This window comes from Macrobrachium nipponense, chromosome 22 (genome assembly GCF_015104395.2).
Source record: "Macrobrachium nipponense isolate FS-2020 chromosome 22, ASM1510439v2, whole genome shotgun sequence".
Taxonomy (NCBI): domain Eukaryota; kingdom Metazoa; phylum Arthropoda; class Malacostraca; order Decapoda; family Palaemonidae; genus Macrobrachium; species Macrobrachium nipponense.
Window position 1 is genome coordinate 53,212,341 of NC_087213.1, and position 17,154 is coordinate 53,229,494.

Below are 17,154 nucleotides of genomic sequence, written 5' to 3' on the forward strand. Positions count from 1 at the left end.
TCAAGGTTGCTATTAATCTTTGTTCGGAACTGACTGCCTTTCTGAGCATCGTATCCTGCTTTTGTATGAAGGGGGCAATAGTGGCATGTATAGACTCGTAAACAAAGCTGACTTTTTTTCTTCTTCTTTATTCTTAGAGGTACAAAGTATGAAAAAAATTCTCAAAATTTTATAAACCAGAATAACGTATGTTAAGATTGCAAGGTTACCCAGCAAACTCTCCAAATTTTGTCCATCCAACCGTGATAAGATAAAGACTTGGAATGCTGGGAAAACCTGCCTGCGTTGCAACTTGTTTCTTAAGACTTGTGTGTGTGGGGGAGGGGGGTGGGCGTGGTTCACACCACACATGCAGACTTTCCCAGCCTTCAAAGCTCGTTATCATAAACCGACTTGGGACATGACCATGCCTGAGAACAGTAACAGATGGATGGACATATGGAGATGGTCGAGTTTATTGGCTAACTGCACTTTTGATATGGGTAATTCTGGTATATTTATTGTTATACAATTTTGAGAAGTTATTGTACTTGGTTGAATTCGTTTTCACTAAAACTTGGTACACATCATTAACTGTCTACTTTCCTCAAGTTTGGATGAAAATAAACGAACTTTTCTTAATTTCGTAACCTCAATGGCTCTTTTAAAGCGTTATTTTTACCTTGTTCGATATTGGCTTGCATAGGTCAACATTAGAAGATCCGTTGCAAGGATTTGTCCCTTTCTTTCAAACTGTATGACATTCTTTTAATAGAATAGTCAATAGATGATAGAATATTAGGGTCAAGCGCTGGGATCTACGAGGTCATCTAGTAAAATGGACTGTAAGATGTAACAGGAGGCTAACCTAGTTGCACAATGAATCAATTATTGGGAGAGGGTAAAAAGTAAGATGGAAAGAAGAATATGAACAGAGGTACAGTAAAAGGAACAAAAGGGTTGCAGCTATGGGGGCCAAAGGCACACTGCAAAGAACCTTAATACCTACAGTGCACTGCATATGGTCCACTGACAGCACTACCCAAAGGGGAGTTTCAACTTTTGCAGTCCTAGTTAGAGAGCTAAGGTTGTGCTGCTGAATGAGATCATGAAAGAAACAGTACCTACCTAAGGACTTATCTGGAGCACCCACCTCAAAACTCAGCAAGTTTAACCTAGTTTAACTCTTTCTGACTGAATATGGTGGAAATAGTTCAATTCCAATGCGAAGTGGCCGTTTATTTATGTTGCATGAGTGATTGTCGATTGTGCATTGATTTCTTATAACAATAATAATAACAACAATGGAATGGAATTTGTATTTCATATGTATACACAAGCAAGGCACTGTATTGCAGTCAAGAGACATTAACAATGGTTCTTACAAGTTCTCAGAATACGCTTTACATATTTATACTGATCACAAAATTCAGAATACACTTTGCATACGATACTAATCACAAATACTCAGAATAAGTACACTTTATGTACAATACCGATCACAAATACACACGTATTCAGAATACTGGACACTTTACGTACAATGCCCACAAATATTCATATTACACTTTTCACTTTCCGCACAATACTGATCATGGCATTCTGTATACTTACACAGAGTTAGGATTGTGCATGACTTTTTTTTAATTCTCAAAAATCCTATTGTTATAAAGAATACTATGTCCTTCAAGTCAAGTTGTTTGCTCACAGTATTACACATTATGTATATTATCTTACCACATGTAAGACCTCAATTTATAATAATTTCTTCAATATACTCTCAAATAACAAGTAAAAGTAAACTTGGTATACAAAATACTTGTAGAACTATCCACTTACAAAGTAACTTAGTAATAATATCACAAAATAGACTCACACCAACAAGTGCAACCTATATTACAGTACTCAGTGCTATTTTTGTGCATATACAGGATACTAACAGAATCCTACTCGAATATGTACCTGGATTTCTGACATCCTATCTGCAAATGTTGCAGAACTCAATCAGTGATGTCCTGAGATACAGGATGTCTACTCCCACACAAGAGCCATCAATTCCACTGTGGTTATAAGGTTTTCTAGACCACTGCACCTTCGTCACTTCATTGTTCTCCCTTGTATAGTGGTTAAGGGAGTGGTTTCTTGGTCCATAAAAAGGCCAGTTTTAAATGAAAAATTCTATTTTTACTCTTCCTACAAGAGACTAGGTCATGTAGAGGTCTTGGTCTTGTTTCATGTGTCTCATACACTTGTTAGGAGAGAGGATTGACTGACTTACCTTTGAGGGAGTGCTGTCCATCCTTATTTATTCTTCTTCAGTGGTTCTGAATATGCTACTTAGTAATGCTATCGATAATACTCTTGCTGCTGTTTTAATTCTGCAATTCCATAAAAACCTGAACTTAAGAGCCCTTCCAATACAAGCTGCACAACTCTTTCGCAAGCACTGACATGGCTTACCATTGTACTATATAATCACTGAAAATTCATACATGATAATGCTTCACATGCAAACACGTTTCAACGGATCTCCACTCCCAATCTTTCTTCTAATATTAACCCAATGTTGCATGGATCTGTTTTGCTTTGCAGTCAGACAGAGGCTGAAAAAAGGAAACTTTGTATCTCATCCTGTATGTAAAGCTCCTTCGCCCATTTCTTGGATGCACATAAGTACCTAATAACTTATAATCGACGAGCAAGTCTTGCGCAACATTGACAATAATGGTACCAACAGAATCAAGATCAAGAGTGACTCTGCAGTCTCCTGGACCTGTTGATGGCACCTCAGTTTCTCCACTGGATGGCTGATCTTTACTTGTTTCTTCCTTACATTGCCAAAAGCTAAGGTCATAAACATACTCTATGGGAAAAAAACTGCTTGGTGAATAAGTAATGCAATGGCAATCAGCAATAACATCATGTCCATGGGCCCAAAATTCATTTCTTTCAATGTCCAAACCAAATTCTGCTAACTGCTCAAGATCTATAGCATACATGGACAATTCATCCATACATTCTGAGTGTGATGACTCTGAGGGGTTAGAATCAGCAACAGGCACAGAATACGAACCACAAATTATATCTTCCCAACAAGGGTTTTACTGTACGAATGAAAAGATTTACTAAGGTTTCTTATTTCTAATGTAATGTTTTCCGAAAATATAGTTTCAAAATCAAAATATTTATTCTTATACATAATTAATAAATAAGTGCCTATTGAGAATGGTGACTTTTTTAAAATGTGTAGAGGGTACACATATATGAGTTTACCAGCCTGTGTTAACAAGAATCTACTGTAATGTTGTAATAAATTCCTAAATTCTGTCTTTTCATTCACTAATAAATAATCCTTAAATTGTGTCAACACAGTTCTAGATAATTGTTTATGAATAAGAGAACAAAGCTGACCAGGAACTGTGCTCAAATCTGAACAAACTTTTCTTTGTATCTGAGCACATATAAAGTACGGTAGATTCATACACCATCCGTCATAAAGCGTTACATTTTCTGTATGCAAAGGATCACACTGGAAACAGTTTAATGCACCTGGACCTCTCTCAAACACATAGGTGATGGCTCTAGAGTGATCAAATCCCTTTTCCAAAGACCGGTAACCAGTGGCTGAATATCCACTGTAATGTGAGGCATCAAATTTCAAAACTCTTCTCAGAATTAGATCAGAGCGTGATGCCATGAGAACCACTTGCCAAGTGTCATCCCACTTCCTCTTCTCTGGATCCAACGGTATTCCTCCTTGCCCAGAGCACAGTGTACTATGACTCTGCCACCACCAGTAAGCATGCAACTGGAACTTGCAAAAAATCCTCTAGCAAAGTTCGATTCAAGTGGATCTTCATTTTCCCTCCAACATGTGGGAAGTTGAAGACTATGTGGGAGAACTTCCGACTTTTCAAGGTTCCATCGATGTGAAGTTTGGTTGCATCAACACCTAAAACCACCTCAATCCCTGAAACAAAAATGTAAATCAAAGGTATCAAAATAAGTGGTGAATGTCTCCCAACAGCGAAGTTCAGAGTAAAAAATTATGAAAGCATAAGTAAGTAAAACACTATATCCTACTACAGTATTTCTATTGTTTTTATTTACATCTTTGTAAGGAGTCTGTAGTACAGATAACTTAAAAACTACTCAGAGTGAGTAATGACCCTAGTTACACTGCACTGACTGGCGTCAGGTTTAATCCCACTCGGCTATGAATTTTATTTTGCCTACAACTAAAATGTGGAATAGTTTGCCTGGTGCAGTTCCTGAATCTTCTGATCTCCAAATATTTAAGCAAGGAGCAAAACTGATCCCTCCTCTCTGCTGACGTCTCCTGAATTTCAGGTGTATCGGTTTTATTTTCTACTCCGTCATATTTATTTATTCATCACCTTTTCTATAACTTGTCTCTCCCTGCAGGCTGATATCCCTTTGCAGCCCTCATTAAAGGTTTTCATCTGGAGGTTCAAAGAAAGAGAGAACTGTAGTACCCGTACTTGATGTATTTTTTCCTGTACATGAACATACACAAAACAATACGTAATATGTATAACTGAATCACGAAAGTTTGGAACGTGATAAATAAAGGTATAAGCCACGAAGGAAAGTGAAACACTGGAGTAGCTCCAAGATCTTTTGACTCAATGTCATTTACTTAGCAGACTGAGTCGAAAGATCTTGCAGATACTCCAGTGTTTCACTTTCCTTCGTGGCTTATACCTTTATTTAAAACAATAATATCTACAATGAATTTCAACTTTCATGCTTGCTTAAAATAAACAACTTCATATTTTTTCAAGACATTGCCTGCCCTATCTCATAATAATGAGATTTTACTAGAAACAATTATTTAATGTAACAACAATTACAGTACGTTTCCATATGATGAGTAACTAATTCTTCAACTATCAAGCACCTAAAATTCTTGCAGCTTTCAGAATCACTTGGCCTGTAATGGTCCTAATGTATGAAATCACAAACTTCAAATGGAAGTCTGTTCTGAATTGAGGCTCTTATATGTGAAGACTCCACGTGTGGCTGGTACAGAACAGATCTAGTTTACATCAATAGACCTTACTATGAGATTCAGGACCTCTTGTAACACGTTTTTTTCGCAAATAACTTATTTATGCATTTCATAAATATAACGCTTATTCAGAATACATATAATATCAACACATAAATTTTGAGTGTATTCTGCACTACGTAGGTTGAATAAATTTGGTACTTATAATGTAAAAGTGACCTTTTTTGAAGACGGGCCAACTTATGACATCATTTCTTCCCTCTTTCTCGATGGATGATTGGCTATACGTAACGAAGGCTAAACCTCTGGCAACAATGACATACAAATTTAAATACAAGCAAAGCAGTACACCTTTATGAACTCTGGAACCTCCCCACTGATAATTGTCATAATGAACAAACCAACAAAATATGTTAATAAATACAAAACACTTCCATTATTAGTCTAACTCCCAAAATAAGTTTCCAAAGAAATTACAGTCTACTTTATAGGTCACAATCAGATTGACAAGATGTAGGGAATATTTGGTAATTACCAAAAACATAGTAGACAAGCTTGATTGATAACTGCTATATCCAATGTCAAGCAATTTTTATTTATTGGCTATCTACCTATTTACTGACAAAAAATAGCCGTACCGTATTATTGGCTTTAAACCTTCACCAATAATTATCGTCAGAATGGTGACTTCATGAGGCTCCACCCACTTTCGCCTCGTTATAATTCAGGATAACACTGAAGGCTACCATGGGCATTGTTGGATTAGAAAATTTAACTTCTGGCTACTATTTCTCGAGTAGTTGTAAGAAGTGCTAAATGATCCTCAAGGATCCCAGCAGTTGGTCTAAACGTTTAATTCATGTATATTACTGCTATACTGTTGCGGCACTACTGCTACAGTAGTATTACTACGCTAGCACTGATACCCAACCCACATCTATGTATCGTTCCGCCATTCATAAAAAAGTCTTTGTTGGGTTTCAGAGCCGATGGAATTTCTGTCTGGTGATGGGCGGGGCAACATTTAGTCAAAAAGTGTTTGTTTTACCTTGCTTACGTAATGAATGTTTTCGACTCTTGGCTCGTAATCATTGGCCATGGCGTCGGCTAGATCATTTTACTCTATAAAAATTAAAAAACTAACGGGTTTAGGTTATTGATAATGCTGACAAAATTTGTGTGTGGTTGTAAAATATACATATGTCAACTTTCAGCTACATCCAACGCTTTGACAAGGAGCAAAGTCCAAAAAACCGTGTTACAGAGACCCTGAATCTCATAGTAATTTGGTTAATACATAAAATAAATAGTTTCCTGTAGTATATGCTATATTTATACCTTATAAATACTTTTCGGAAGTGCTAACAAACTGAGGTATTTTAGCCTCCTTTCATTTTCAAGGCGGCTGCCCAAGATTAAAATTGGCTCTATTAACTTAGATTTCCTAATCAGATGTGACTGAGAGAGAGAGAGAGAGAGAACTTTACCTACCTCTTTTCCTCAGTTTCTCAATATTCACATTGGCATCTTTGTCTGTGACATCTCTGTGAAAACCACACGTAGTCAATAAGTGTCACATCACTCGCAAGTTTATTACGACTGCTTAAAGCTTCCGTGAAAGAGAAGTCCCCTCCCCGACGAACAGCACAGATGACCCTGAGTCAAATTCCATCTCTGGAAATCAATAAACAAACATTAGCTACAATTATCAACCACAATGACAGACAAACATTAAGTGATATGAAAGACTATAGAGTTTCTATAACAGTTCCAGTGACTCATAGCACACAAACATTTTTCATAGCAGTCCTAACTGCTTTTTTATTACATTTTGTTGTAATAAGCATACATTCTCATAGAGCATATCAAATTATCACAAACTAGCAAAATGGCAATTTGTCGAAAATTGCATTTTTCCTAACTATAGCAAACCTGAGGTCCTTTAACAATAGGAAGGTAACTAGCGGCAGCAGGAACGGTGTCCCGTTAAGCTTCGAAACAAGGAAGTTTGGGTAGTTAAACTGCTTGTCCCGGACAGTGCGCGCGCAGCTGCGGACTGGGAGGTGAAGAATCACTTTTGCTTTAGGCCCAGGAAAAAATGCAGAGTGAGGGGTGGCATGAGGTGGGACTATATGTAAAGGACCTCAGGTTTGTATAGTTAGGAAAAATGTAATTTTCGATAAATTGCCATTTGTTCTGATACGTAATATAAAAACCTTTCCGTCCTTTAACAATAGGAAGACTCACTTCTTGGTGGGGGGAGGAGTATGAGTCTTAAGAACAGACTGGTGTTCACCCAACCTTGGATTCCCTACCCTGGTCGTAAAGAGCAGGGGAGGGATCCTAGCTCTGCCCAATTGATTGGGGTGTGTACCGCAGGATCAATGGTCAGACTTCTGGACCCAAGTAATAAGAGGGAGGCAAGCGTACCTCTTAAAACTAGCAAGCAAGAACTTGTTCCTGTTGCAAGAGGCAACATAAAGTTATGGGTTTATGGCTTCCACTTCTCCCCGCCCTTGTTGGAGGAAGTGGTGGATATATCACTCCTATCCCTAATGAAAGGGATAGGATGGGCTCGGTCGAGTAGCTTACCTGCATCTTGTCCTTTCCAGCGGGATGATAACCGTGTCCCTCTGCCCATATGGTAGAGGGGAGAAAAAGAGATGGGGAAGAGAAGCCAGTCACACTCTCATTCACTCATCCATTCTTACAGTCCACACCAGGACCTCGATGCTGTTCTGCCTACTCGGAGTGCTGGGTAAGCTACACAACGTGTTGAGCAGCCACCACGGGTCCAAGGAAAAAGTATCCAAGGACCTGTGGGCAATATCCGAAGGTAGAAGGGGGGATGAGGTGGTCTGGTTGGCCCAGACCCCTGCCTTCAGGACCTGCGCCACGGCGGAGAAGTTCTTGCGGAATGCAAGGGAAGGACCAATGCCTCTGACTTCGTGGGCTCTCGGACGAAGGGTACGGATGTCGTCACTACCATCAGCTTCGTACGCCCTCCTGATTACCTCACGTAGCCAGAAAGAAAGAAAGTGTTCTTGGATACTTCTTTTCTTTGGTCACCCCAGTGCTAACGAAGAGCGTCGACACTCAGGTCTGAGTGCCGAGTTCTCTTCAGATAGCGTCGTAGCGCCCTCACAAGACAAAGCAGCATCTCATCCATATCATTTTTGTGAAATCCAATAGGAAGGGGATTGTGAAAGACTCGAACCTGTCGTCAGGGATCAACGGATTTCTGGAGGTCTTAGCTTTACGAAGTTCGGGACGAAATCGAGCGTCACAGATCCCCATCCCCTGGAAGTCTAACGTTGAAGGAAAGACCATGAAGTTCACCTACTCTCTTCGCCGATGCCAGGGCCAGCAGCAAAAGAAGAGGGGTCTTGAGGGTCAGATCCCTGTCTGACGACTCTCGGAGTGGCTCGAAGGTCTTCGAGTCAAACTCCTAAGGACGAGAGTCACATCCCACCCCGGGGGGCCTGGGCCTGAGTTCCCTGGGTGGGCAAGACCTTTCAAAGCTCCCTTATAAGCAAGGAGATCTCGAATGAGTCCGAGATATCCAATCCCTCAATTTCAGGACCAGTGCCAGGGCGGCTCATATCCTTTGACTGTGGGGACAGAGAGGAGCTTTTCTCGGCGAAGAAAAAAAGAAAAGAAGAAATCCGCTACCTGCTGAAGAGTGGCTCTGAGAGGAGATAGACCCTGTCTACGACACCAACCACAGAAGACGGCCCCACTTTCCCTGGTACACAGCTGCAAGAGGACTGTCCTGACGTGTCCAGCCATCTCTGTTTGCTGCTTTGCGAGAAAAGCCTCTCTCTCGCAAGAGATGGTGGATAACAGCCAGCCGTGAAGATTGTAGAGACTGGACTGCCGGTGGACCGTTCTATGTGTGGCTGGACGGAGGTTGTGCCAAGGGGGAATCTCTCTCGGTGCTTCCGCAAGCAGAGCCAGCAGGTCCAGATACCAAACGGCCTGGGGCCATTTGGGAGCCACCAGGATCATCCTGGCCAGCACTCGGCTGATCACCTTGCGAATCAGGCTGAATGGGGGAAAGGTGTAGGCGAAGAGGTTGTCCCCCCAACGGGTGTTGAGAGCGTCCTCCTGCAGCTGCCCACAATGGGTCCGGCGCAGCTGAAAGAAAACTTTTGAGTTTTCTGTTGTGCCGGGTGGCGAACAGATCCACTACTGTACGCCCCCACCCGCAGGTTGAAGAGCCTTTCCGCCACATCCTGGTGTAGGGGACCATTGGGACCCTATCTCCGATCCCGACAGCTGAGCTTGGTCTGCTACTACATTCCTCTTCCCTGGGAATGTAGCGAGCTGACAGCTCTACCGAGTGAGCCACGCCCCACTCGTGCACCTGCAGCATCAACTGGTGCAACGGGAGGGACACTAGGCCTCCCTGTTTGTTGACGTATGCCACTACTGTGGTGTTTGATCACATATCAACACCACCGAGTGTCCCATCAAGCGATCCTGGAAACTCTTGGAGAGCGAGAAACACTGCCTTGAGCTACAGAAGTTGCTTGTGAAGGTGCTTGTCGTGATGGTCCCACACTCCTGCAGTCAGCAACTCCTCCAGGTGTGCGCCCCATCCCTCGTTTGATGCGTCTGAGAACAGCAACATCTCCGAAGGGGGAGTGCGGAGAGGCACTCCTCTTAAGAGGTTCCTGTCGTCCAGCTACCAGGCTAGGTCCTGCCTCACCCTCCTCCGTGAGGGACACAGGGAAGTACGGAGGATCCTCTGCCTGTGACCAACTCTCCTTTAGTCTCCACTGAAGAGACCGCAGGTGAAGATGCACGTGAGGGACTAACTTCTCAAGTGACGAAAAGGTGGCCGATCACGACTTGCCATTGCTGTGCTGACTGTTCCTGCTGAGACAGGAACCGGGCAGCTGCCTCCCTGAATCTGCTGATCCGCGAGTCTGCGGGGAAGACTTGCCCTGCTACCGTGTCGATCAGCATACCCAGGTACTTCATCCTCTGCTTGGGTTCGAGATCGGACTTTTCGAAGTTCACCACGATCCCCAGATCGCAGCAGAATTCTAAAAGTCAATCCCTGTCCCGTAGCAACTGCGAGCGGGAGCTCGCCAGGACTAACCAGTCATCGAGATACCTCAGAAGACGTATCCTGGACGAGTGGGCCCAAGCAGACACCAGCGTGAACACCTGTGGGGCGGTTGAGAGACCGAAGCAAAGTGCCCTCAATTGGTACACCGTCCCATCGAGGATGAAGCGGAGGTACTTCCTGGAGAATTGATGGACGGGTATCTGGAAATACGCGTCCTTCAAATCCACTGAAAGCATGAAATCGTTCTCCCTGATGGAGTCGAGCACGGAACGTGCCGTCTCCATCGTGAACTGAGACTGGCAAACAAATCGGTTCAGGGGAGAGAGATCTATCACCGGGTGCCAGCCCCCCGAAGACTTTTCCACCAGGAAAAAGGCGGCTGTAGAAGCCCGGTGACTGATCCCTGACGATCTCTACAGCTCCTTTGCTCAGCATGGTCTTGGTCTTGGTTTTCCCCCCTGTCGAAGGGCTACGTCCTTTAAAGTTTCTGGACCGTAGGTCTGAGGGTGGACCGGGTTGGAGGTGAGGGGTGGCCGAGATTCGAAGGGTAGTAGATATCCCTCCCAAAAGATGTCTACTATCCAGGTCTCGGCACCGTAGCGCTGCCATGTTGCCCAATGGCTCGCCAGTGGGCAAGTGAGGGGGAACGCAGTCCCTAGCATTTCCTGCCTTTCTTCGACTTCTTCCCTGCCCCTCCTCGGTGAAAGGAGGGCTGGGAGGGGGGCTGATGACGACCTCCCCTGGCAGAAGTAGAAGGCAGAGTCTTTCTACGGGGCTTCGACGGGGCAACCGTCTTCGCAGCCGAGGAAGCCCTAGCCAAACTCTTAGGCTTGGCCGCAGTTGATCGAGGCTGCCCAGAAGCCTTCGAAACTGCCTGGTGTACCAGGCAGTCACTGTCATCAGTGCGCCACCTTTCCACCGCAGCGTCCACCATCTTTCCTGAGAAGAGAGAGGAGGAACTCCACACAGGTCCGTTGCGAAGTCCCAATGCCGCTTCACGCCCGGCCGCCCTGGACACCCGGGTTAAGGACTGCGTCCCTACATCCTAAGGTATCAGGTTGGCCCACAGGTTTGCCGTCTGGTGGGCAAGGTAGGAGATGGCCCTACCTCCAGACTGGCAAAGTCTCCTGAAAGCCGAGTCCCCTTCAGGAGAAATATCCCCGGAGGAGGCTGCGACTTTGGACACTGTGAGGAACCACAGGTCCAGCCAGGAGACTGCCTGGAAAGCCGCCATGGCGGTGGATTCCAGGGCTAGTGCCTCCTGCTGCGAGAACCAGAAGTTCTCCGACAGGAGCTGCTGCAGAGACACTCCCGGAGTTAGCCTGGCTAGCTCAGGGTTAACCTGTTTGGGCGGCATTGGGTCCTCGGATGGCACGTAGAACCTTCTCCGTCACAGTAGAGGAGGAGGAAGTAGCTTGGACGACCTGCCAGACTTGAGCGAACCCTCTTGTCCGGAGACGAGCGAGTCCACCTGGTCCAGCGCTGAGTCGGCCAGCTCCAATCGCAGCAGACCCACCGTCGGTCTGGGTTCCTTTTTGGGTCCCCAGAACGGCTCGAGCCGGGACGTGGGCTCAGAAGGTGGGAGCGGCGATCCTTCCCCGAGGTCGTTGTGCTGACGAATCAGCGCATGACCCTCTTGGCAAAGTTCCATATGGATCTCAGAGTGACCGCATCTTGAGGAGTAGGGCCGTCAAGCCTCCTCCAAGAAGAGCAACTCCCGAGACCCTCCTTCAGAAGGAGGAACAGCGACAGACCCCTCTCGGTCTCCTCATGCAACTTGCGCATATGCCCTAGTCGATCCCAAGACCGTGCCTGGTACGTATGGTGTCGTGGTGGGATCGTAAGGGGTGCGCCCCTCACGATCACTCCTTGTTGCCTCGCCCTTCCCGGTGAAGACTGAGGAAGTTGAAGGGACAGGAGAGGGAGACCAGACGCTCCCCCCTCGCTCACCGGCAGAACCGGTGTGCTTGGGTGGCTGCAGGCGATCGCCAACCCGCGGTGGCGATCGAGCTGCAGGCCTGGTCGCGCCGCTCCCCTGGGGCGAGCAGCTGGACCGAGAACAGCGGCCCCAGTCCCGTGCGTCAGAGGAGCTGCTGCTGGTCCCCCTATCCATCCGGTCCTGGTGGGAGCGGCGGTCAGGGGACCTGCAGAGACCACTGTCGCGGTGGGAGCGGTGCGCGTCCTCGCGGCGCATCAAACTGCTGGGACCAGCCAAGGCTGATTCCTGTGATCAGGGGGATCTCTTGCCAGCCTCAACCCGTGGCCGGTCTGGGACCGTCACGTCAACCCTGGTATCCAGCCGGTCGCTGCGAGAGCGGTCGCTGGCCTGGCGAGTCACCTGAGCGGCTCTCGCCAGCCTTCCGCTCCTTGCCTCAGTCCTGGCGCCGAGCGGACTTGAGCGTCTGGACCTTGGCTGCATGGCCACCTGGGGGTGACCGTACACTCGGTACCTCTCGCGAACGAGAGGCCGAGCCGGAACCTGGTGTAGCGGCAGCGCCCCTAGCACCAGGCGAGGAAGTACCGGTGTTAGCCGATACCCCTCTGGTCCCCATCTTCTTCTTCCTTGCGGAAGGAGAGACAGGCCCCGCTCCCGAAGGAGCAGGAGGACCAGCGGAAGGACCCACCGGAGTGGGATGGGCCCTTAGAAGTTCCCGAAGGAGCCTTCTTTGGGGGGGAGGGGCAGCCTTCTCTTCTTCGGCTGGAAGCCTGGAAATCGAAGGGCAGAGGCGGCGGCAGGCGACGAAGAAGACGACGACTACACCTTCCTATTCTTCCTCTTCTTCGTCAGATCTCTCAGGACAGCCATCAAGTCCTCCATCCAGGGTGGAGCCGGGGCTGCTGTTGCCGAAGCAACAGGGCCCGACTGCACCTGTCTGGAAGGACCAGCGGCTGGGGCAGCAACACCACGGGCTGGAACGACATCGGCAGGTGCAGGAACAGCAGGAGCAACAGGAACAGCAGGAGCGGCAGGTACGGCAGGACAGTCAGGTACCCCAGGAGACGGGGCAGCAGCCAGCAACATCCTGGGTACTGGCGGCAGGTCCAGGGCGAGCTTTCTTGGGCAGTGGAAGTCAGGGGCTGGCAGCGAGAAGAACCCTGGAGGAGGAGGCACGCCCCTCCTCGGCACGCCCCTCCTCGGCACGGCAGCGATCGGGCCCTGCACGGCAGCCGTTGGCGTTACCGACATCACATGTGGGTTGTAAACCAAGTGAGGAGGGGCGGCGTACCCTGGAGTAGATATGATAGTTGTAGTGGTGGTCACCACTCCATGAGCGACCGGCACGGCCCCCACCAGATGCTGGAGCAGCCCCTGGACACTCGGTGCGACCTGCAGTCCCACCCAAGCGACACCCACACCTGTCCAAGGTCGGTCCTCCCCGCAGCAGAAGCACCTGAGGGAGCAACAGTCGGGTAATTAGGAGGGGTTCCCCCTCGTGCGGGGGGGGGGAGGGGGGGGGGGGGGGGGGGGGGTTGGGGTGGGGGGGGGTTGAACCCCACCCTAAGTAAACGGAAGACTCCCCGGAATAATGTTATGTCAGGGTAAGCGACGCGCCCTCCTCTACGTTCAACGGATCGGGCGAAGAGAAGGAACTCGAAACCCCCCCCCCGAAGGGAAAGGTGCCATATGCGGGAGCTGAGCTGGGGGCAGGAAAGAAGACGAGGTGTCCGTAACCAAAGGAGTCGCTGGAGAGCTTTCGTCGCCGACGACTACTTGGCAGGTATGCGTTCTTCCTACCCTCGTACAGCACCACTACACCGAACAATTAAACACAAACACTGCACGGCTCAGCCCGAGAGCACTCACGCCCTCGGCACCGAGGCCAAAGGATACGTGGATCAATGTCCGGGAATGAGCGAAAGACCCCACACTTGCGGCCCTCCACCAGGGGCACACTCTACGGTTGATGGGGGGGGCACGGGGATTGCTCCATTGACCCGTGATCCATAATAATTGCACAAAAAGAAATAAATGAAAAATACAGTACGTACTTACAATTTCCTTTCATACAATGAACAAAGCAAGTTGGAGAAATACACAAAAAAACCAAAGCATACGACGATGAAGCGGGCAGAGAGCGATGGCGAACACGTCCTCACCCAACACAGCCGAAAGCAAAAGAGATTCTTCACCTCCCAGTCGCGCTGCGCGCACACTGTCGGACAAGCAGTTAACTACCAAACTCCCTTGTTCGAAGCTTACGACCGTTCCAGCTGCCGCTAGTTACTTTCCTATTGTTAAAGGACCAAAAGGTTTGTATTACGTATCGGAACAAACAAGCTTTCATGAAAATTAATGTCATATGTGGAAACACACAATAAAATTCAAAGATGAATTTAACATATATTAGTATAATATGTAACAAACCATATCTCATCTAAACATACTGTGACTACACATACAGATTAATGAAAGTATTCAACATGGAAATCTAATCTATCACTCTGTCAGCTGGATAGCAGTTGAACGGCAATTTAGCCCAACTTTTCTTTGCCCTAATCTAAGAAGACCAAAGAAAGTTATCTTATCTCAGCTTACAACATACAGAGCTGTAGACCTGTCTACAGCTGACAACAGCCTAACCTAAAAATATTAAACATTACCAATAATATATGATATAACTTCATTTTTCATGCTCCTTTATCACCATTACATACCCGTTTTTATGTGCAATTACCAAAAATATAGGTTCAAGATAATGTACCTCTCAAATTTTCATTTATTTTGGAACAATAGGACTAAGGTTTTTCAAATCTCATTGGAGGCTATATGGCAAGGGGAAAAAGCAATGGAAGGACCAATATATTTTTATTTTATTGCATTACATTATATTATTGTATTGATTCATAAATGAGCAATATTGTTTAGTATTATATTATCATTTTGCAATATTATTATATCAGTGATACTATTACATTATTCTATTATAATTTTTTCATTTACTACATATGGCTCTCTCTCTCTCTCTCTCTCCTCTCTCTCTCTCTCTCTCTCTCTCTCTCTCTCTCTCTCGTCTTGAGATAACTGATGGAAGACTGACCTTTACACTGTCGCACAGGTTAAGGGGAAGGGTGGAAAAACGTATTGGCACCAATCAATCTTCCTACACTAAGACAACAGAATACTTGATGTCGCATCACGTTACTGTAATGGTACAAAAAATGAGAAAACTAAAAAAATATTAATAATAATAATAATAACATCAATGAAACAGAAGACTTTATAAACAACGTACAATGAAAACAGAGTCTTGATGTATTTCTGAGCCATTTTGCATTTAAAAATTTAAACAATCAGGCACCCATGCACGCTTATCGAGGCAACAACACTACCTACAGGTTGATACCGTAGCCTATAATTGCATTCAGAGAAAGAGAGAGAGTCCACATGAAAGAAATCAACCAACATTGCCTTTACGTAGGCGAAAACTTTAAAAATACAACTGTAAGTATTACAATAAAGGAAAGCCTTTTGCAGAGGAAGGTCAAACCGTTCTACGGGCTGCTCTACGAGCAAGAGCCCGTGCTGCATAAGGTCAGCTTATTCTCATACAACAATCAAACCACACATTGACACCTATAGCCACAGGGTTGGGTATACCTACCTATAGCTTGGCTAAGCCTAAGCATAGGCTACTAGGCTAATTCCTCGTTTAATTTCGTAATGACACAAATCAAAATGAGTTGGTTTGGTCTTTAATGTCACATATCTTTAAAATAAACAGATAAATAGAAAAAAAAGATAAAAGAATCCGAAACTTAAGGAATCACGAACTGTAGGCGCTCCGAGTCACGTTACAAAATTCTCCCAATGACACTCGCCATTTGTCACTGTTACAAAACTAAACTCCCGTATTGTTTTAAAAATTAGTTCTTCCAATTACCTATATCCCTCGTAATGAGCTGTTCCGGTTTTATCACCTCCTAAATCATCCTCAAATTCTTCCGTGGTCCTCAAAGTAACAGGGTTAACACAGCTGAATAGTAGTAGTAGTAGTAGTAGTGGGTGGGACCGTGGGATATGTCTTTGAAACGGCTCCCTTGCTTCTTTTATTCCTCCTTTGTTTGTGTTTGCTTGAGCTTCTTCTCTCTGAAATACCACATTTCTTTTATAAAATCTTTCCGAGTCTCCACTTCCTCCCTCATTAGTACTACCAATAAGATTATATTTGCTACTAATTCCTCTTTATTTTCTTGATATGGTTGCTGCATAAAGCTATATCTATTTCTAATTTCATTGTATGCTGGACAGTAAAGTAAGAAATGTTCTAAATTTTCATTTTGTTCCTCACAGTATAAAACATTTTGTATCTTCTCCTTATCCTATTTCTATCATTTAATCCTAGTATACCTAGTCTGGCCCTACTGATCAGCATTGTTTTTTTCAGTGTTATCATACCAGATTTCTCTCTTATGTTTTCTTATATTTTCTGTAGATTCTTAATGTTGACTTTTTTCATTCATTTCTTTCTGCCATATTTTTCTGTCCCAATTGTTTATTATTTCTCTTAACTGTTTGTCTTTAACTGCTTCAATTTTACTTTAAGTTTATATTTAGTTCTTTCATATACTCTTTTACTTGCATTATCCAGGGTTTTTTTTTTTTTTTTTTTCATACTGATCCATTGTTATCTCATATAGGAGCCTATTTCCACCATTCTTCAGTGTATGTTTCAGGTAGAAAAGTTTATTCTTCATATCTCTAGATTGGCAGGAAGAAGGCCCCTATTTCAGATCTTAACGCACAACTTGCTGTGTAACTTGGCGCTTTCAATATTGCTCTGTAATACTTTTATTATCTATCTTCTGCAATTCATTTATTGTTTTCCTGTCAAGTTTCATGACTTCCATTGCATACATGAATGAAGGCATCGCTAGTCCTTTCCAGTACAATTTTCCTATTTTTACCCTGCTACAGCTTTTATTGATGACTGCATTAGCCATATTTGCCATCTGCTTTGCTTTAATTTGGGCCCTTTTTATCTGTTCTCTGAAGCAGTCTTTCATGTTGTTGATTGTTACTCCTAGGTATTTAATATTCTTAACTATTTTTTATTCCTTCTATGTG

At 45.0% G+C, this 17,154-nt stretch overlaps 1 protein-coding gene across 5 annotated transcripts in view; it reads right to left on the reverse strand.

Moving 5' to 3' along the window:
- LOC135198643 (uncharacterized) overlaps positions 1–16,075 on the reverse strand; it is a 124,255-nt gene extending 108,180 nt beyond the window's left edge. The window contains exons 1-3 of one of the 5 annotated variants that reach the window (XR_010310854.1): positions 15,971–16,075; positions 15,128–15,231; positions 6,576–6,685 (exon numbers count right to left, since the gene is read on the reverse strand). The gene's annotated coding sequence lies outside the window, so the exon portion shown is untranslated. Of the gene's footprint in view, positions 1–6,575; positions 6,686–15,127; positions 15,232–15,970 lie in introns of those variants that run through there. The other 4 variants (XM_064226423.1, XR_010310853.1, XM_064226424.1 and 1 more) reach the window with 4 other exon arrangements.
- Between the last annotated feature and the right edge of the window lie 1,079 nt (positions 16,076–17,154).